The sequence below is a fragment of the Pleurodeles waltl genome, chromosome 7, assembly GCF_031143425.1.
Source record: "Pleurodeles waltl isolate 20211129_DDA chromosome 7, aPleWal1.hap1.20221129, whole genome shotgun sequence".
Classification (NCBI taxonomy): Eukaryota; Metazoa; Chordata; class Amphibia; order Caudata; family Salamandridae; genus Pleurodeles; species Pleurodeles waltl.
Genome location: NC_090446.1, coordinates 524,435,828 through 524,458,143, shown reverse-complemented (window position 1 = coordinate 524,458,143; position 22,316 = coordinate 524,435,828). Strand labels below are relative to the sequence as shown.

The window sequence follows — 22,316 nt, the reverse complement described above, 5'->3', positions numbered from 1 at the left end:
GAGAGAATCATTATTAAAATGTTGTGGCACAAACAAAGTAGTCAGATTATCCTCCCTCCACGCACCTTTCCTGGGCCCTAATTCACTAAATTAAATGCACATTATTTACATAGGCCAAATTCAGATAAAAGACAACAGAGCTTGGGCTTTTCCAACCTCACAAAACTCGGGTGTTGTGGATCAGTATAATCCTTCGAGAGCAAGCCTCACAGATTGCTCTTTCTTTGTTGGGCTCATTTCCACTTTTAGAGGATGTTGAAGTCTGAGATGTTATTTTAAAATGGATCGCTGGTGAGTGTGTCAGCCTGGTTGCCCATTACGTTAATCTCCTGATGTATGTTTTTTATATGAGACACTGACACCAATGTCTGAGGTATCCTCTTAAAGACACTCCCCTCCACGGATGCACAGCTATTTTTAAAAGTAGATTACAGGGGATCTTACTGTCACAAAAAGTGGATAGAGGCTGAGAAAGGTTCAGCCACTAAGGTGGGAAAGGAAGAAAAGTGTGGGGGGGGGGGGGGTCAGAGGAGTACATTCTCCCTTATGTCAATACTGCACAAAAATAAAGTGTTACTCACCAAAGAGAGGTCTCAAAATCCTTCTCTATGCAAACAAACCAGAGGTTGACCAATAAAGGAAATAATTATTTTCTTTATGTATGACCCTATCCCACTCTAGTAGTGGCATGCTTCATCATCAGGTCCACCCTATCCCCTAAAAGTCAGGGTGGGCTCAACCCTATTTCAGGAAGCACTTAAATATATACTACGGGGGGACTGAAGATAAAAATACCTCACTTTGACTTAAGGTATCCCTTTATTCACAGTCAATGTGGTTATAGATTAAAAACATATGCAGGGGATCACTAGGACCCTATGGTCCTAAGACCCTCACTTAAGCTGTCGACATGTTTCAGCTGCTATGACTGACTTGCTAGGTCCCGGGCTTTCATCAGGACGTATATCATGTAGTGGTCCGAATGTCAACGTAGATTCATACACAGTGAACACACTAAACATGCAGTGCTAATCAAATGCATGCATAGAATATTATAACTTGCCTTCTCCTGGTCAGAGCATGGTCATGATACCAGAAAAAGACACAGAAAACAAACACAACATACCAAATGTGTGCTGTCTTTTGTACTCGTCTTATCTACTGGAAGCTGCTTAGAGAAGGAGAAAGATGTAACTTTGGGTCACAATCTGTGGCCCGTGGGTCTAGCTGTTCTTTGTGCCAAACACTGCATGCACCACTTGCATAGTAGTACAACTTCATGTTTTATTTTATTCTCGTGAGTGCACAAAATTGAGCAACATACCGTGAAAACTGCAAAAAACATCCATAGTAATTCAGTGAATACTGTGCAGTACCACAGCAACCGTGGTGGTAGAAGCCACACACATAAATGGAACCCACTAGAAATCAAAAGAGTAATAACACTTACCCATTTTGGGTTACCACTCAGCCTCTCAGAGGGGGCGGGGGTGCCCTTGTAGTCGCACACTGGAAATATGTCACCTTATGTTAATAAATAAACACAAAGAGGTGTTGGTTCCTATAAGGTACCCTTAGCTACCTGGGTACATTAGGTCCACATGGTAGCACTTTTTTCCCACACCCTCACACACACTTGCAGCAGTCAGGCCTCCTTGCTGCTGTGAGACTGCAGACAAGTTGAGGGTACCTCACATCCTGACATTTGGTGTAAGACTGTCAACCACACCATCTGCTCTGCCTCATTATTTTATTTTAGGTTTGATGTCTAGTGGAGGTTCAGGTGAGCCAGATGTTTGTTCAACCTGCCTAAACTGGCAGAAGGTGAAAAAGTCACTTACCGTAATGCTTCTCAAGCCATGTGTACTGAAATGTTTAGTAACATAATCAAAATGCTGCTTTCTCTCCAAGAAAGATCAGGTATATTTGGGTAGGAGTGGTGCCTTTAACACCGCCATCAATTTACTGTTAAACAAGGACATAATGCGCCATGTGAATGAAGCACATCTAAAGGCAATCTCTTGCACAGCAGAGTGATTAAGTAGTGTGATATTAAAACAGTAAATAAATGCATTGATAAACTAGTGGGGTATGGCCGCTCCTTCTTTCATCTTGAATTTTTGTCCTGAATTTTGACCCTTTGTCCTGAATTTTTTAGAGTCATGTCCTGAATCTGCCTCCATACCAGGTGGTCACCATATTCTCCAAAATGCCTGTGGTAGCAGAACTGGTGTTACACACTCATTGACGCTTTATGTACATCACATTGTAGACACTCTGGTGGTCATTACAACCCTGGCGGACGGTGTTAAAGCGGTGGTAAGACTGCCAACAGGCCGGTGGTAAAAAAATTGCAATTACGACCGTGGCGGAAACCGCCAACAAAGACAGCCACTTTAACACTCAGACCACCACGGCGCTACAAACAAACAGCGCGGTGGTCACCGCCAACAGACAGGCGGGAGACAATGTACCACCCACATTGACAGGCCAATCCGCCACCTTTTCCGGGGCGGATTCACCGCGGATAAAAACACGGCGGAAACAGGAATTTCGAAGGGAAAACACTCACCTCTACACATTCCACGAGTAACGAGGACACCATGGAACCGGTACTCCAAATTCTACCTGCAATAGTCTCCCTGCTCCTCTACCAGGAGCACGAACGCCGGCGGCGAAGACCACGGTAAGTACTACACCTACGACACAGGGGAGGGGGGAGGCAAAAAACAGGGACACACACACGCAACACCCCCACCCTCACCCACTACAACACACACACTAATGCATATCAATACATCAAAGTTACACTCCCCAACCCCCCCGGAAGAATGCAAAGACCAAAGAAAATGAGTGTAACCATCGGAATATATTACAAACAAGTAGGCAGAAACATATATATATATATATACACCATGTACAAAATAAATACCAGGCATAGTAGTCCAGGTACTGCACAAAGAAAGTCCGTGGAACACTGGGACTACACGGTATGGGCGAGGCCCACACAAGATCCCCGACCATGACGGAGAGAACACTGCAGGGGCATCAGATACCAAGAAAACAGGCACCTCAGGGGGAGGGAAAGGGGGGGGCACCTCAGCCGCTTGAGTGCACGACGCCAAATCCACGAGGGGGCCACATGCCCACTATTCCATCCTGGGGCGTGCAAAGCCACAGTCTCTCAAGTCTCTACAGTGGGTTGGTTGCCCACTGTGCAATCCTGGGGAGTGCAAAGCCACAGTCTCTCAAGTCTCTACAGTGGGTGGCTTGCCCACTGTTCAATCCTGGGGAGTGCAAAGCCACAGTCTTTCAAGTCTCTACAGTGGGTGGTTTGCCCACCTTTCAATCCTGGGGAGTGCAAAGCCACAGTCTCTCAAGTCTCTACAGTGGGTGGCTTGCCCACTGTTCAATCCTGGGGAGTGCAAAGCCACAGTCTTTCAAGTCTCTACAGTGGGTGGTTTGCCCACTGTTCAATCCTGGGGAGTGCAAAGCCACAGTCTCTCAAGTGGATAACAGTCTCCACTGGTTCTGGAGGGGGCATGGTGCCCAGAGTGCTTCATCCTGTGAAGGATTAGAGGTAGTGGATGGATGTCTCCACTGGTTCGGGAGGGGGCATGGTGCCCAGAGTGCTTTATCCTGTGTAGGACAGAGGTAGTGGATGGGTGTCTCCACTGGTTCTGGAGGGGGCATGGTGCCCAGAGTGCTTCATCCTGTGAAGGACAGAGGTAGTGGATGGATCTCTCCACTGGTTCTGGAGGGGGCATGGTGCCCAGAGTGCTTCATCCTGTGAAGGACAGAGGTAGTGGATGGATGTCTCCACTGGTTCTGGAGGGTGCATGGTGCCCAGAGTGCTTCATCCTGTGAAGGACAGAGGTAGTGGATGGATGTCTCCACTGGTTCTGGAGGGGGACTGGTGCCCAGAGTGCTTTATGCTGTGAAGGACAGAGGTAGTGGATGGATGTCTATACTGGTTCTGGAGGGGGACTGGTGCCCAAAGTGCTTCATCCTGTGAAGGACAGAGGTAGTGGATGGATGTCTCCACTGGTTCTGGAGGGGGACTGGTGCCCAGAGTGCATCACTCACCCCGTGACGGACCCAGTTGCGTCAGTGCCCCTGCTGCTCATGGGCTAGCGGTGCTTGAGTTGGCGGTGCCCTGTTCAGCGGTGCTTGAGTTGGCGGTCCTTCATGGCCCAGCGGGGCTTGTGCTGGCGGTCCTTCATGGCCCAGCGGGGCTTGTGCTGGCGGTCCTTCATGGCCCAGCGGGGCTTTTGCTGTTGGTCCTTCATCGCCCAGCGGGGCTTTTGCTGGCGGTCCTTCATGGCCCAGCAAGGCTTTTGCTGGCGGTCCTTCATGGTCCAGCGGGGCTTGTGCTGGCAGTCCTTCATGGCCCAGCGGGGCTTGTGCTGGCGGTCCTTCATGGCCTAGCGGGGCTTTTGCTGGCGGTCCTTCACGGCCCAGCGGGGCTTTTGCTGGCGGTGGCCTCCTGGGCAGCTGGGCTGGGGCTGGCGGTGGCCTCCTGGGCAGCTGGGCCGGCGCTGGCGGTGGCCTCCTGGGCAGCTGGGCCAGGGCTGGCGGTGGCCTCCTGGGCAGCTGGGCTGGGGCTGGCGGTGGCCTCTTGGGCAGCTGGGCTGGGGCTGGCGGTGCCCTCCTGGGCAGCTGGGCTGGGGCTGGCGGTGCCCTCCTGGGCAGCTGGGCTGGGGCTGGGGGTGCCCTCCTGGGCAGCTGGGCTGGGGCTGGCGGTGGCCTCTTGGGCAGCTGGGCTGGGGCTGGCGGTGGCCTCCTGGGCAGCTGGGCTGGGGCTGGGGGTGGCCTCCTGGGTAGCTGGGCTGGGGCTAGCGGTGGCCTCCTTGGCAGCTGGGCTGGGGCTGGTGGTGGCCTCCTGGCCAGCGGGATGGTGGCGGTCTTTTCCGCCGTGCAGCTCTTCCCAGACTTGCCGGGTTTCTTCCCCACCTTGGAAGGTGTCACAGCTGACTCCACACTCCCAACGGGACCCCTGGGAGCGGCTTTGGTGGCTGGAGTCTTCCCCCTCTCCCGCCAGGCAGTGGCCAACTTCTGATGCTTCACAGGTGGGGAACTGTCTGTGCTGTGGCTCCGTGCCACACTGACTGTCCTGGTGGCCGGTGCACTCCACATACCGGTGACTACAAGCACCACTGGTGCCGGAGATGTTTTGGCTGAGGTGCTACTTCGGGACCTATGAAATGGACGGGGTGGGGGAGGTGTGGGAAAAAGGTCAAGAGTGGACAGGAAAAGTTTTTGGGACACACTGGGACGGGTAGCTGGAGGGTGTTTGGGAGTGGAGGAAGAGGTGGTGGTAGTAGGAGGTGTTCGTTTGGTGACTTTGGGGGAAGGTGCATGCGCTGGAGGCTGTCGTGAGGTGGATGGCTGTTGGGTGGGTGTGTGTCTGCGTTTGTGTATCTTTGGAGGGGGCGTCACAGACACACTGGGAGAGGACGCAGGGGACGTGTGAATGGTAGTGGGGGTGGTGACTGCACGTGAGCGGGGTGTGCTGGTGGGTGTGCTGGTGAGGGACGTAGTGGCTGTAGAGGTAGTGCATGCAGATGTGAGTGTAGACGAGACTGGGAGGGAGGAGGGAGACGAGGAGGAGGGGGACACAGTGGAGGCAGTGGATGTTGGTGTGTCTGCATGTGTGTGTTGCTTGCGTGAGTGCCTGTGGGATGTGTGGTGCTTATGTTTGCCTGAGCTTCCCTTGTGTGTTGAGGTGTGTGCAGGCTGGTCTGATGGTGTGCTTGGGATAGGCAGAGGTACAGGGGATTGGGTCTGGGTGGAGGAAGTTGGAGGGGGGAGGCTAGAGACGGGGAGAATGGCTGCCATCAGTGCTGAGGCCAAAGTTTGAAAAGCTCGGTGAAGGGCCGCCTGACCAGAATGAATGCCCTCCAGGAATGCATTTGTTTGTTGCAACTGCCTTTCTACACCCTGGATGGCATTCAAAATGGTAGACTGCCCAACAGTGAGGGACCTGAGGAGGTCAATGGCCTCCTCACTGAGGGCAGCAGGGGTGACTGGGGCAGGGCCTGAGGTGCCTGGGGCGAAGGTGATGCCCACCCTCCTGGGTGAGTGGGCACGGGGTGAAGGCTGAGGGGCTGCTGGGAGGGTGGTGCTGGTAGGGAGGGTGGCGGCTGTACCTGTAGATGTGGGGGGCACAGATGTTGCCACCACCACAAGGGAGCTCCCATCAGAGGACGAGTCCGTGTCGCTGGTGTCAGCTCCTGTCCCGGCCGTGGAGCTCCCCTCGCCCTCCGTCCCACTGGTGAATTCAGACTCTGTAGTGTCGCCCTCCAGGGCCATGTGGGATGCAGCTCCCTCGTGCTCCGGTGCCACTGCTCCTCCGCCTGATGATGCTAAGGCACACAAGAACAGGGAGACCCCAAAAAGGTGGGGGACGACCGAAGAAAGACATGTTGAGTGCATGGATTACCGCTACTGTTGGCGGACACGACAGACACAGAAGCCCCCTGCACTGCGCCGCGCTCTTGGGCTCCACTGTTCAATTCCTGGGAAATGGCCTACAAGGCTATGGACGACATCTGCACACATAGATGACACAGGGGCATGACTAGGTGTACTTGGCACTCTACAGAGGTGGGCTCGGGTGCCACATGGTCTGCCTTAAGGAGGGGCCTTGCCTACGGAACTCGCCCTGGCCCAGGGAAACTCACAGCCCTCCTCCCCTACCCAGACAACTCCACTGCGTGCAAAGTCAGTAGAATGAGAGTGTACTCACCCCCTTGTGTCTGCTGTGATGCCCTCAAGAGCCCATCCGACTCCGGGTAGGCCAACGCCAGGATCCTGAACATCAGTGGGGTCATGGTGCGACGGGCACCCCTCCCACGTTAGGAGGCCATCCCCAGCTGAGCCTCCGCAGTCTTCTTGCTCCAGCGGTGAATGTCCTCCCATCTTTTACGGCAGTTGGTGCTCCGTCTGTGGTAGACCCCCAGGGTCTGGACGTCCTTGGCGATGGCACGCCAAATATCTTTCTTCTGGTGGGCGCTGACCTACATGAAATGTACAGGGGAAGAAGAGAAGTCATTACCAACTGCACCGTCAAAGTGATTGGCCCCCATCCCTACCCTTGCCATGTGGCACATGCATTCACCGTCTTTCATGCACCCAGCACTCTGCCCCCTTCCTTCTTACATCCAGCCCTCTCCACACAGGCACAGCCCATACAACATGCTCCCTGTGTACTTACCTGTTTGTCTGGAGGACCATAGAATAGCGTGTACTGGGGGAGGACCCCATCCACGAGCTTCTCCAACTCCTCCGATGTGAAGGCAGGGGCCCTTTCCCCAGACGCACAAGCCATTGTCTCTTCCAGACAGAGGTCACAGCAGCACTTGCAGTGTAGGTCCTCTCCTGTCGAAGATCAGTTATCGAGTGATTGAACAGATAGAAAATGGCGGTCACGTCCGCGGCAGTGCGTACCGTCACTGCCGGCGTACATCGTCATTGGCTCATGGGACCCAAAGTGTGCAATGTTAACCAATGCAGCATTGCGCCGCGGTCTTCGACCGCCTACAACGATGGTGTACAACGCCAGCGCAGTTACCTCACATCCCATTGTCCCACTTTACAGGTCCGGCAGCTGCCATTTCAGGGGCCCACATGGCTTCTTTTTCAACTGCGTCACACATACCTAGGCCTAGACTCAACACACATACAGGCCACCTTTTGTGTATGATTGGTGTTCTGTGTAAACTGTGGGTACGTACCTCTGAGTTGTTTGACTCTGTGCTCGCTGTTGTCCTTCATAGGCACCGTCCGCTGGGACATGTGAGGAGATGGCGGCATCCTCCGGTGTACCGACTGTTGGTGGACCTGTCAACAATGGAGGAAAGACATTTGATAATCACCTACAGGCTTGACCGTGCCACAATCCAGGAACTGTGTACCCAGTTGGAGCCAGACCTGATGTCAGCAATTCGCCATCCCACAGGAATCCCCTCTCAAGTGCAGGTGCTGTCAGTGCTCCATTTCCTTGCAAGTGGGTCATTTCAAACAACTGTGGCCATGGCATCAAAGATGTCCCAGCCTATGTTTTCCAACGTATTGTCCAGAGTGTTGTCTGCCTTTCTGAAACACATGCGGAGCTACATAATTTTCCCTCAGGTGAAGGATTTGCCTACACTGAAAGCTGATTTCTATGCCCTGGAACATATCCCCAACATCATAGGTGCCATTGATGGGACCCATGTGGCTTTGGTCCCCCCCCCCCCCACAGGAGAGAACAGGTGTACAGAAACCAGAAGAGTTATCATTCTATGAATGTACAGATGGTATGTTTGGCAGACCAGTACATCTCCCATGTGAATGCCATGTTCCCTGCCTCAGTGCATGACGCCTACATCCTGCGGAATAGCAGCATCCCTTATGTGATGGGTCAACTCCAGAGGCACCGTGTGTGGCTATTAGGTGAGCACCTGGAAGCTTGTCAGTGAGAATGGTTGTCTGGGTCTGGGGTTATCCCTCCAGGTTAGTGTGTGTCTAACAGTTGCCCCGCACCATTTGCAGGTGACTCTGGTTACCCCAACCTGTCATGGCTACTGACCCCAGTGAGGAATCCGAGGACAAGGGCAGAGGAACGCTACAATGAGGCCCATGGGCGAACTAGGAGGGTGATCGAGCGGAACTTCGGCCTCCTGAAGGCCAGGTTTAGGTGCCTCCATATGACAGGTGGCTCCCTATTCTACTCACCAAAGAAGGATTGCCAGATCATCGTGGCCTGCTGTATGCTTCACAACTTGGCTTTGCGACGCCAGGTGCATTTTCTGCGGGAGGATGGTCCAGATGGCGGTGTTGTTGCAGCTATGGAGCCTGTGGACAGTGATGAGGAGGAAGCAGAGGAAGAAGACATGCAGAACAGGGACTCAGTGATCCTGCAATATTTCCAGTGAGACACAGGTAGGAATACAAACCTGCCTACTACATGTACTTTGACACTACTACCTCTCTCCTGTCTGTCGTTTTCACCCAGTGTATGGTCACTGAGTTGTCAATTTCCCTTACAATTTCACAGATGTGGGTCCACTGTGTGACATCTGCTTAGATTCCTCATGGACTAGAGCTGTGTGACATAGGTATGTTGACATTACTATTTAAAAAACATTTTGTCACTGTAATTGCTAATACACTATTTCGAAATCACAGACAGATTCCAGATCATTTTGTGCTTTAGGTGTGTTTATTTAAATGCTCAATATTGGTGGGTGCTGTTAAATGGTGAGGGGTGATGGTGGAGGAATGTCCATGGCAGAGTCCAGTCTATTAGTCTCACAGGTGCATTGCCCATATGGGCACAGGAAGTGGAGCTGGGGCAGTTTAATTATGGACAGGGTGACAAAGTGGGACAGTAGGATGACAATCAGGGTGGTCTCATTTCTCATCGTGCTCTGTCTTTGTCCTGGATCTCAGGGACCATTTGCGGGGTGGTTCTCCCTCTGCAGGGGGTGGGGCGCTGGTGTGGTGGTCCTGTGGCGTGGCGTCCTGTCTACTAGCGCCGGCAGAGGTGGTGGGCAGTTCATCGTCCATGCTAGTGTCAGGGGCCCCTTGTAGTGCCACAGTGTCCCTCCTGGTGTTGAGTACTTCCTTCAGCACCCCTACGATGGTGCCCAGGGTGGAGCTGATGGTTCTGAGTTCCTCCCTGAAGCCCATATACTATTCCTCCTGCATGCGCTGGGTCTCCTGAAACTTGGCCAGTACCGTTGCCATCGTCTCCTGGGAGTGGTGGTAGGCTCCCATGATGGAGGAGAGGGCCTCGTGGAGAGTGGGTTCCCTTGGCCTGTCTGCCCCCTGTCGCACAGCAGCCCTCCCAGTTCCCCTGTGTTCCTGGGCCCACTGCCACTGCCCCCAGGTCCCTGTTGTTGTTGGGGTGGTGGGTTATCCTGGGTTCCCTGTAGTGGTGGACACACAGCTGATTGACGTGTCCTGGGGACGGAGGTATGGGCCCGCTGGGTGGGTGCTGTGCTGGTGTTTCCAGAGGGGGAAGGTCTGTGGTGGCCTGTGCCTGTGTGAGGGGAACCGACTGTCCAGAGGTCCCCGATGGTCCGGGCTGGTCATCTAGATCCAGTTGGACAGAGGTGCTGTCATCACTGTGGGCCTCTTCTGTTGGTGGTGTGGACATGTGTGGACCCTCCTGTCCGGTGACGTTGGGTAGGGGTCCTGCAGGGGTATAAAAGGATGTTTATTAAATCTGTATGTGTAATGGTGTGCAATGGGTGGGTGACCGTGTACCCCAGTGCTAGCATTCCTGTGTGGGAGCTTGTGTGATGATGGTTTAGGGGGGTGTATGGGTATGTGCAGTGGGCATGCTTTGGTGATGGGTGTCCATGCTTTGTTGTTGCATGCAGGGCTTGGTGTTGGGATGTGTGGTTTGTGATGTTGGGACATATGTGAGGAGTTGGGGTGCTGGGGGTGAGGGTGAGGGTGGGGGTATGTGATAGCATGCAGGTAGGGTGGGGGATGTAATAATTGAGATTTGACTTACCAGAGTCCATTCCTCCACCTACTCCTGCGAGGCCCTCAGGATGCAGAATCGTCAAGACCAGCTCCTCCCATGTTGTTAGTTGTGGGGGAGGAGGTGGGGGTCCGTCGCCATTCCTCTGAACCGCCAGGTGGTGTCTTGAGACCACGGAACGCACCTTCCCCCGTGGGTTGTTCCACCTCTTCCTGATGTCCTCCCGATTTCTTGGGTGTTGTCCCACTGCGGTGACCCTGTCCACTATTCTTCGCCATAGCTCCATTTTCTTTGCAATTGAGGTGTGCTGCACCTGTGATCCGAATAGCTGTGGCTCTACCCGGACGATTTCCTCCACCATGACTCTGAGCTCCCCCTCCGAGAACCTGGGGTGTCTTTGGCGTGCCATGGGGTGGTGTAGGTGATGTGTGGGGTGGAGTGTGTGGTGATAAGTGTGCTGATATATAGTGGTGTGTTGTGTGAGGTGCGTGGAAGCTGTGTGGGTGATGGTGTTGTCTGCCTGTGGATGCTGTTGTTCTTGCTGGTGCTGTCTCTCTCTGGCCTTCTTTCTGAATTTTTGGTCGTAGGGGTTTGTGGGTGTTGTGGGTGTGTGTTTTATATTGTATTGGGTGTGTGGGAGTGGTGTGTGTATGTGTATCAGGTGTGTGTATTTTGAATTGTCCAATGTGGCTGTGTTTTGTAAAAGTGTGTGTATTTTGAGCGCGGCGGTGTGTACCGCCAATGGAATACCGCGGTTGAAAGACCGCCGCGTGGGTTCGTGTGTCGTGATAGCGTGGGTGTATTTCTGTTGCCGTGACGGTGTCGCTTTTGTTTTTGCCAGTTTATCACTGACCTTTGGTGTGGCAGACTTGTGTGGGTGTCTGACTTTTGGCGGATTCCGAGATGTGGGTCATAATAGCTGTGGCGGAATTCCGCGGCCGCAGCAGTGTGTTGGCAGACTTCTGCACGGCGGTAAGCACCTTTTGCCACCAATGTTGTAATGACTGCCTCTGTCTCCCCCACATCCCACAGTGATCTCCTAATTGTGGGCAGAGAATTGGCAAAAGGACAAGACGTGAAAAGTATGGAGGAAAGTTGCAGAAAGCAAGAACAAGCTTCTCTTCCGTTTCTCGTGCTGGGGTCTTAACCCAGAAGAAGGGCTTGGAGAACCAGTGCCAAGGGTCCCAAAGGAGAATTCTGATTGCTGTCCTTGTGGTGGAAGCTTTGCAAATCGTAGCAGCTGTGCCGGAAGGAAGCGCCTTAGCCTCGTCAAGAATTTAATAATTTTGGATTTGATTTGCCATGTGAACACTTCCTCCCTCCCTGCCTTGGCTGAATTAGCTGTTTCTTGGATATCAGTGCTAAGTTTTCTTGTTCGCATCTTCTTCTCTTCTACTGCAATACTCAGGCCCCTTTGTACTCACTTTGGCAGAGGCCGCCCCCGAAGGGGGCATGAAGGGCCGGCACAAAACAGCCTCTGGGGACCAGGAAATTACCTGTTTTAGCTGCTGCAGTATGTAACACTCCCCAAATGGTTAACCATACTAACAGAAGTGACCTGGCCATCAAAAGTGTACCTCAACTGCAGGGATAAATGCCTCCTAGCTCTCACTGAATAGGGCGACTGGAGAAGCAAAGGAGTAATAAGGAGAAATGGTAGGCATTATAACAGATTTTGCCCATGTCACCTGAAATAAGGGCCTGGAGCGCTGAGCGCTTTACTAGGCCCGGGAAACATAACCAGGGGTGGTACAACCATCTAGTAGTGGTACACCTAGGCAGGGAGAAATGTCCTGAATAAAATTCATAGGTATGAGAAAAAATAGGATGGTAGAAGTACCTGAGAGGAGTACAGATCAAGGCTAGTTCCGATAAGCAGCCCGCTTGCCAGCTGAACTTAGCTGGGGAGAGGCAGCAAGAAAGCTGAATATCAGGGTCACCATGTGCTTGGTGAGGGCAAATACTATTGGATGTCTCCTCCTTCTAGTCAGGCATATGGCACTGGGGGACCAAAGGAAGGGTCCCTGGCGCTGCAACATAACAGCCATAGCAGTGATCCTGGGGAGGCCTGACGGCCGGGACATGGAGCTACACAGTCGTGAGTCAAAGAGGTAGCTGAGTGCTGCGCTGAAAGGAATATGAAGATGAAAGAGCAAAAAGACAAAAGGGGGAGACCCGCCTGGGGACGTGAGCCACACAGGCGGTAAAGGGGATCTGTCGGTTGGTAAAGGTGGCACACCGGAGGGCGGTGCGTCGGAGGAAGGCCACTTAACTTGGGATGCCTTATGGCAGGGTAAGTAGGCTGATGGGAGAGTAAGCAGAGCACGGCACTCGCAGAACAGACCTGCCAGTTGGCAGGGCACAAAGGTATAAGTTACTTACCTTCTGTAACAAAATATCTGGTAGAGACATAAACTAGTTGCAGATTCCTTACCTTACTTCTAGTTGCAGATTCCTTACCTTAGAATTTCCCCCAGGCGTCAGATTTTTCTTTGAGCAATACCCTTGTGTAGGAGGCTGGACTGGCTTGTAGTGAGTACCAAGGGGTACTTGCACCTTGCACCAGGCCCAGTTATCCCTTATTAGTGTATAGGGTGTCTAGCAGCTTAGGCTGATAGATAATGGTAGCTTAGCAGAGCAGCTTAGGCTGAACTAGGAGACGTGTGAAGCTACTACAGTACCACTTAGTGTCATATGCACAATATCATAAGAAAACACAATACACAGTTATACTAAAAATAAAGGTACTTTATTTTTTATGACAATATGCCAAAGTATCTTAGAGTGTACCCTCAGTGAGAGGATAGGAAATATACACAAGATATATATACACAATAGCAAAAATATGCAGTATAGTCTTAGAAAACAGTGCAAACAATGTATAGTTACAATAGGATGCAATGGGGAAACAAAGGGATAGGGGCAACACAAACCATATACTCCAAAAGTGGAATGCGAACCACGAATGGACCCCAAACCTATGTGACCTTGTAGAGGGTCGCTGGGACTATTAGAAAATAGTGAGAGTTAGAAAAATAACCCTCCCAAGACCCTGAAAAGTGAGTGCAAAGTGCACTAAAGTTCCCCTAAGGACAAAGAAGTCGTGTTAGAGGAATAATGCAGGAAAGACACAAACCAGCAATGCAACAACTGTGGATTTCCAATCTAGGGTACCTGTGGAACAAGGGGACCAAGTCCAAAAGTCACAAGCAAGTCGGAGATGGGCAGATGCCCAGGAAATGCCAGCTGCGGGTGCAAAGAAGCTTCTACTGGACAGAAGAAGCTGAGGTTTCTGCAGGAACGAAAAGGGCTAGAGACTTCCCCTTTGGTGGACGGATCCCTCTCGCCGTGGAGAGTCGTGCAAAAGTGTTTTCTCGCCGAAAAAACGCCAACAAGCCTTGCTAGCTGCAAATCGTGCGGTTAGCGTTTTTGGACGCTGCTGAGGCCCAGGAGAGACCAGGAGGTCGCAAATTGGACCAGCAGAGAGAGGGGACTTCGAGCAAGACAAGGAGCCCTGTCTGAAGCAGGTAGCACCCGTAGAAGTGCCAGAAACAGGCACTACAAGGATGCGTGAAACGGTGCTCGCCGAAGTTGCACAAAGGAGTCCCACGTCGCCGGAGACCAACTTAGAAAGTCGTGCAATGCAGGTTAGAGTGCCGTGGACCCAGGCTTGGCTGTGCACAAAGGATTTCTGCCGGAAGTGCACAGGGGCCGGAGTAGCTGCAAAGTCGCGGTTCCCAGCAATGCAGCCCAGCGAGGTGAGGCAAGGACTTACCTCCACCAAACATGGACTGAAGAGTCACTGGACTGTGGGGGTCACTTGGACAGAGTCACTGGATTCGAGGGACCTCGCTCGTCGTGCTGAGAGGAGACCCAAGGGACCGGTAATGAAGATTCCGTCGACCCACGGGAGATTTCTTCGGAGCTTCTGGTGCAGAGAGGAGGCAGACTACCCCCACAGCATGCACAAGCAGGAAAACAGTCGAGAAGGCGGCAGGATCAGCGTTACAGAGTTGCAGTAGTCGTCTTTGCTACTATGTTGCAGGTTTGCAGGCTTCCAGCGCGGTCAGCAGTCGATTCCTTATCAGAAGGTGAAGAGAGAGATGCAGAGGAACTCGGATGAGCTCTTGCATTCGTTATCTGAAGTTTCCCCAGAGACAGAGACCCTAAATAGCCAGAAAAGAGGGTTTGGCTACCTAGGAGAGAGGATAGGCTAGCAACACCTGAAGGAGCCTATCAGAAGGAGTCTCTGACGTCACCTGGTGGCACTGGCCACTCAGAGCAGTCCAGTGTGCCAGCAGCACCTCTGTTTCCAAGATGGCAGAGGTCTGGAGCACACTGGAGGAGCTCTGGACACCTCCCAGGGGAGGTGCAGGTCAGGGGAGTGGTCACTCCCCTTTCCTTTGTCCAGTTTCGCGCCAGAGCAGGGCTAAGGGGTCCCCTGAACCGGTGTAGACTGGCCTATGCAGAATTGGGCACATCTGTGCCCAACAAAGCATTTCCAGAGGCTGGGGGAGGCTACTCCTCCCCTGCCTTCACACCATTTTCCAAAGGGAGAGGGTGTCACACCCTCTCTCAGAGGAAGTTCTTTGTTCTGCCATCCTGGGCCAGGCCTGGCTGGACCCCAGGAGGGCAGATGCCTGTCTGAGGGGTTGGCAGCAGCAGCAGCTGCAGTGAAACCCCAGGAAGGGCAGTTTGGCAGTACCAGGGTCTGTGCTACAGACCACTGGGATCATGGGATTGTGCCAACTATGCCATGATGGCATAGAGGGGGCAATTCCATGATCATAGACATGTTACATGGCCATATTCGGAGTTACCATTGTGAAGCTACATATAGGTAGTGACCTATATGTAGTGCACGCGTGTAATGGTGTCCCCGCACTCACAAAGCTCAGGGAATTGGCTCTGAACAATGTGGGGGCACCTTGGCTAGTGCCAGGGTGCCCTCACACTAAGTAACTTTGCACCTAACCTTTACCAGGTAAAGGTTAGACATATAGGTGACTTATAAGTTACTTAAGTGCAGTGTAAAATGGCTGTGAAATAACGTGGACATTATTTCACTCAGGCTGCAGTGGCAGGCCTGTGTAAGAATTGTCAGAGCTCCCTATGGGTGGCAAAAGAAATGCTGCAGCCCATAGGGATCTCCTGGAACCCCAATACCCTGGGTACCTCAGTACCATATACTAGGGAATTATAAGGGTGTTCCAGTAAGCCAATGTAAATTGGTAAAAATGGTCACTAGCCTGTTAGTGACAATTTGGAAAGAAATGAGAGAGCATAACCACTGAGGTTCTGGTTAGCAGAGCCTCAGTGAGACAGTTAGGCACTACACAGGGAACACACACATATAGGCCACAAACCTATGAGCACTGGGGTCCTGACTAGCAGGGTCCCAGTGACACATAACAAACATACTGAAAACATAGGGTTTTCACTATGAGCACTGGGCCCTGGCTAGCAGGATCCCAGTGAGACAGTGAAAACACCCTGACATACACTCACAAACAGGCCAAAAGTGGGGGTAACAAGGCTAGAAAGAGACTACTTTCTCACACAACCCCCCCCCAAACGAAGGACAATAAGGCTAACCTTGGCCAGTTGAGACTTTATTGTCTAAGTGGTGATAAGTAGAGAGTAGCTCTGCAATAGACTGGTTACTCCCTTTATCATCCACTATATGGTTACTTCCTTGTGGGGATGTAAACCACCCTGTTTGAAGTTTTTTAGCTAAGCAACAATGTGAAAATGTATTTTCAGAGTTTCTATCAGTAAGTTTTAGTTTAGAGCAGTGGGAATTGTCCACTGAACCTATTTGTAGTGATGGAAATGCCAGACAGGGATGCTGTCTCAATAAAGCCATAGCTGGGCAAAAACTTTGTCCATATGGCTGGAAGAGAGAACAGGGATGCTGTTTCTCTTGAGTTGGAGCAGGGCAGGGATGCTGTCCTATGAGCTCCACACTAGGGCAGGGATGCTGACCTAAGTGTTGTGAGGTAGTGCAGGGTTTCTGCACTAAAGTTTCTCTGGGAGGGTTGGAGGGATGCTCCATGTTAACTAAAATGGTGTTCTTTTTCTCACCAATGTTAGTTATCCCACAGAGAGGTACTTCCACCTCAGGGAGTACAGTTTTGCCAACTGATGATTCCCTTGGAACAGGTGCCACCCCAGGAGAGGTTTCTCCCACCACAGGAATGGTATCCTGAATGGTAGGGTGGTTAGGGGATACTGTGATACCCTTTTTACCTGTTGATGGAGAGGGATCCTGAGTTTTCAGGCCTTCTCTCCTTTGCTTTTTCATTTCAGTTGAAATGAGAGGGAACAATTCCTCTGGGATGCCCAACATGGCTGCATGGGCATAAAACTCTACATCAGCCCAACCTGAGGCCTCTAGGTCATTACCTAAGAGACAGTCTACAGGTAAGCTAGGTGATACCACCACCTGCTTAGGACCAGTAACTCCACCCCAACTAAACTGAATTATAGCTAAGGGAAGAAACTTAGTGGAGTTATGGACATCAATAATCTTGTACTGTTGTCCAATGATGTGTTGTTCAGGATGCACTAGGTTTTCAGTCACCAAAGTGATACTGGCATCTGTGTCCCTGTAGGCCAAGGCCTCAACACTATTGATTGAAACTGTCTGCCTGTACTTATCCATTGTAAGGGGACAAGCAGCCAGTGTGGCAAGGCCAATGCCACTAGGTGTGACAGAAACTGTCTTGGGAGTGACTACCCCAGTTTCTACTATGGACCCAAAAGTGAACCCAACTACACCCTTCACTTGACTGTTGCCAGCAGTCCCACCACTAGTACCACTACTGCTAGGGGCACTAGAGCTTGATGTATTAGTGGTGGTAGGCTCAGGCGGTTTACCTGGACAGGACTTATCCCCTGGCCTATGGCCTCTGTTTTTACACACAAAGCACCAAGGCTTTTTAATGTGTGCAGGTTGAGAAGAAGAGGAAGAATTAGTTTTATCCCCACCCTCTGAAGAGTGTTTAAGATTTGAAGTGGGATCTTTGGTTTTACCCTTATCCCCATGCTTATCTTGAGATTTTTCACCATCTTTCTTCTTATTGCCATCTTTGTCACCCCCTGTATGAACTTTTCTGTTCACCCTTGTTCTGACCCATTTGTCTGCCTTCTTTCCCAATTCTTGGGGAGAGGTCAGATCAGAGTCCACCAAGTACTGGTGCAACAAATCAGACACACAATTATTAAGAATATGCTCTCTCAGGATTAAGTTATACAGGCTGTCATAATCAGTAACTTTACTGCCATGTAACCACCCCTCCAAGGCCTTCACTGAATGGTCAATGAAATCAACCCAGTCTTGTGAAGACTCCTTTTTGGTCTCTCTGAACTTTATCCAGTACTGTTCAGTGGTTAAGCCATAACCATCCAGGAGTGCATTCTTAAGAACTTGGAAATTATTAGCATCATTTTCTTTCACAATAAGGAGCCTATCCCTACCTTTTCCACTAAATGATAGCCATAGGATAGCAGCCCACTGCCTTTGAGGGACATCCTGTACAACACAGGCCCTCTCAAGTGCAGCAAACCACTTGTTGATGTCATCCCCCTCCTTATAAGGGGGAACTATCTTGTGCAGATTCCTGGAATCATGCTCTTTTGCAGGATGACTATGGGGAATACTGCTGCTGCCACCATGGGTTTCTAAACCCAACTTCTGTCTTTCCTTCTCTACTTCAAAAGACTGTCTATCCAAATCCAGCTGTTGCTATTTAAGCTTCAGTCTGGTTTGTTCCACCCTCAACTTATTGAGTTCCCTCTCTAACATTCTGTCATCAGGGTTGGTGGGAGGGACATTCCTAGATACAGAGGTATGATGGGAATGAACAGAAGGAGACCTGTCCCTTACAGAAGCCACCCTAACAGCTTGGCTAACAGAAACATTACTACCAGTATGGTGAGAATAAATGCTTTTGTTATGATGTGAGACAACACTATTTGTATGGTGTGGCTCATCATCATTACCAACTATGCTAGACTGTCTAGTAATGGGCAGGCTAGGAAGTTTCTTTCCTGAATCTTTTCCTGAGGGAGTCCCTGAATCAGATTGGGAACTATTAGGTACTTTTTCAACAGATGAGGCACCTATGGCCTTATCCTGTTCTCTAAGCATGTTAAGTAACAGTTCCAAGGAAGGATTCTTCCCTACACTCAAACCTCTCTCTATACAGAGACTCCTTGCTCTTTTCCAGCTAAGGTTGTCATATGCAAGTTTGGACAGATCAACATTTTGGCCTGTGCCAGACATTTTTAGAGAGAGTTAAAGTGATAGTAAAAGATAAAAAGTTTGTCAGAGCTTTTAGAAAGACAGAGAAAAAAACTTTTTAAACTTTTTAGAACTTTTTAGAAAGTTAGAAGTACTTTTCAGCACTTAGAAAAGAGTGAAAAGAGGAAATGCAAAACTTTTTGGCTATGTGTATATACACTGACCTTGTTTTGTATATTTTTCTCTTATGAAAAGTACAATGACAAGAGTGGTAAGCAGTCTCAAAGCACTTATCCCACCACTGCACAACCAATGTAGGAGGCTGGACTGGCTTGTAGTGAGTACCAAGGGGTACTTGCACCTTGCACCAGGCCCAGTTATCCCTTATTAGTGTATAGGGTGTCTAGCAGCTTAGGCTGATAGATAATGGTAGCTTAGCAGAGCAGCTTAGGCTGAACTAGGAGACGTGTGAAGCTACTACAGTACCACTTAGTGTCATATGCACAATATCATAAGAAAACACAATACACAGTTATACTAAAAATAAAGGTACTTTATTTTTTATGACAATATGCCAAAGTATCTTAGAGTGTACCCTCAGTGAGAGGATAGGAAATATACACAAGATATATATACACAATAGCAAAAATATGCAGTATAGTCTTAGAAAACAGTGCAAACAATGTATAGTTACAATAGGATGCAATGGGGAAACATAGGGATAGGGGCAACACAAACCATATACTCCAAAAGTGGAATGCGAACCACGAATGGACCCCAAACCTATGTGACCTTGTAGAGGGTCGCTGGGACTATTAGAAAATAGTGAGAGTTAGAAAAATAACCCTCCCCAAGACCCTGAAAAGTGAGTGCAAAGTGCACTAAAGTTCCCCTAAGGACAAAGAAGTCGTGTTAGAGGAATAATGCAGGAAAGACACAAACCAGCAATGCAACAACTGTGGATTTCCAATCTAGGGTACCTGTGGAACAAGGGGACCAAGTCCAAAAGTCACAAGCAAGTCGGAGATGGGCAGATGCCCAGGAAATGCCAGCTGCGGGTGCAAAGAAGCTTCTACTGGACAGAAGAAGCTGAGGTTTCTGCAGGAACGAAAAGGGCTAGAGACTTCCCCTTTGGTGGACGGATCCCACTCGCCGTAGAGAGTCGTGCAAAAGTATTTTCCCGCCGAAAGAACGCCAACAAGCCTTTCTAGCTGCAAATCATGTGATTAGCGTTTTTGGACGCTGCTGAGGCCCAGAAGGGACCAGGAGGTCGCAAATTGAACCAGCAGAGAGAGGGGACGTCGAGCAAGACAAGGAGCCCTCTCTGAAGCAGGTAGCACCCATAGAAGTGCCAAAAACAGGCACTACGAGGATGCGTGAAACGGTGCTGGCCGAAGTTGCACAAAGGAGTCCCACGTCGCCGGAGACCAACTTAGAAAGTCGTGCAATGCAGGTTAGAGTGCCGTGGACCCAGGCTTGGCTGTGCACAAAGGATTTCCGCCGGAAGTGCACAGGGGCCGGAGTAGCTGCAAAGTCGCGGTTCCCAGCAATGCAGCCCAGCGAGGTGAGGCAAGGACTTACCTCCACCAAACTTGGACTGAAGAGTCACTGGACTGTGGGGGTCACTTGGACAGAGTCGCTGGATTCGAGGGACCTCGCTTGTCGTGCTGAGAGGAGACCCAAGGGACCGGTAATGCAGCTTTTTGGTGCCTGCGGTTGCAGGGGGAAGATTCCGTCGACCCACGGGAGATTTCTTCGGAGCTTCTGGTGCAGAGAGGAGGCAGACTACCCCCACAGCATGCACAAGCAGGAAAACAGTCGGGAAGGCGGTAGGATCAGCGTTACAGAGTTGCAGTAGTCGTCTTTGCTACTATGTTGCAGGTTTGCAGGCTTCCAGCGCGGTCAGCAGTCGATTCCTTATCAGAAGGTGAAGAGAGAGATGCAGAGGAACTCGGATGAGCACTTGCATTCGTTATCTGAAGTTTCCCCAGAGACAGAGACCCTAAATAGCCAGAAAAGAGGGTTTGGCTACCTAGGAGAGAGGATAGGCTAGCAACACCTGAAGGAGCCTATCACAAGGAGTCTCTGACGTCACCTGGTGGCACTGGCCACTCAGAGCAGTCCAGTGTGCCAGCAGCACCTCTGTTTCCAAGATGGCAGAGGTCTGGAGCACACTGGAGGAGCTCTGGACACCTCCCAGGGGAGGTGCAGGTCAGGGGAGTGGTCACTCCCCTTTCCTTTGTCCAGTTTCGCGCCAGAGCAGGGCTAAGGGGTCCCCTGAACCGGTGTAGACTGGCTTATGCAGAATTGGGCACATCTGTGCCCAACAAAGCATTTCCAGAGGCTGGGGGAGGCTACTCCTCCCCTGCCTTCACACCATTTTCCAAAGGGAGAGGGTGTCACACCCTCTCTCAGAGGAAGTTCTTTGTTCTGCCATCCTGGGCCAGGCCTGGCTGGACCCCAGGAGGGCAGATGCCTGTCTGAGGGGTTGGCAGCAGCAGCAGCTGCAGTGAAACCCCAGGAAGGGCAGTTTGGCAGTACCAGGGTCTGTGCTACAGACCACTGGGATCATGGGATTGTGCCAACTATGCCAGGATGGCATAGAGGGGGCAATTCCATGATCATAGACATGTTACATGGCCATATTCGGAGTTACCATTGGGAAGCTACATATAGGTAGTGACCTATATGTAGTGCACGCGTGTAATGGTGTCCCCGCACTCACAAAGTTCAGGGAATTGGCTCTGAACAATGTGGGGGCACCTTGGATAGTGCCAGGGTGCCCTCACACTAAGTAACTTTGCACCTAACCTTTACCAGGTAAAGGTTAGACATATAGGTGACTTATAAGTTACTTAAGTGCAGTGTAAAATGGCTGTGAAATAACGTGGACGTTATTTCACTCAGGCTGCAGTGGCAGGCCTGTGTAAGAATTGTCAGAGCTCCCTATGGGTGGCAAAAGAAATGCTGCAGCCCATAGGGATCTCCTGGAACCCCAATACCCTGGGTACCTCAGTACCATATACTAGGGAATTATAAGGGTGTTCCAGTAAGCCAATGTAAATTGGTAAAAATGGTCACTAGCCTGTTAGTGACAATTTGGAAAGAAATGAGAGAGCATAACTGTAGGAGGCTGGACTGGATTGTAGTGAGTACCAAGGGGTACTTGCACCTTGCACCAGGCCCAGTTATCCCTTATTAGTGTATAGGGTGTCTAGCAGCTTAGGCTGATAGATAATGGTAGCTTAGCAGAGCAGCTTAGGCTGAACTAGGAGACGTGTGAAGCTACTACAGTACCACTTAGTGTCATATGCACAATATCATAAGAAAACACAATACACAGTTACACTAAAAATAAAGGTACTTTATTTTTATGACAATATGCCAAAGTATCTTAGAGTGTACCCTCAGTGAGAGGATAGGAAATATACACAAGATATATATACACAATAGCAAAAATATGCAGTATAGTCTTAGAAAACAGTGCAAACAATGTATAGTTACAATAGGATGCAATGGGGAAACATAGGGATAGGGGCAACACAAACCATATACTCCAAAAGTGGAATGCGAACCACGAATGGACCCCAAACC

The 22,316-nt window shown here is 50.7% G+C and overlaps 1 protein-coding gene across 1 annotated transcript in view; it reads right to left on the bottom strand.

Annotated features, from left to right (window-relative positions):
- Positions 1 to 22,316, bottom strand: part of LOC138246906 (serine protease 33-like) — a 1,038,083-nt gene that overhangs the window by 321,923 nt on the left and 693,844 nt on the right. The window lies entirely within an intron of this gene.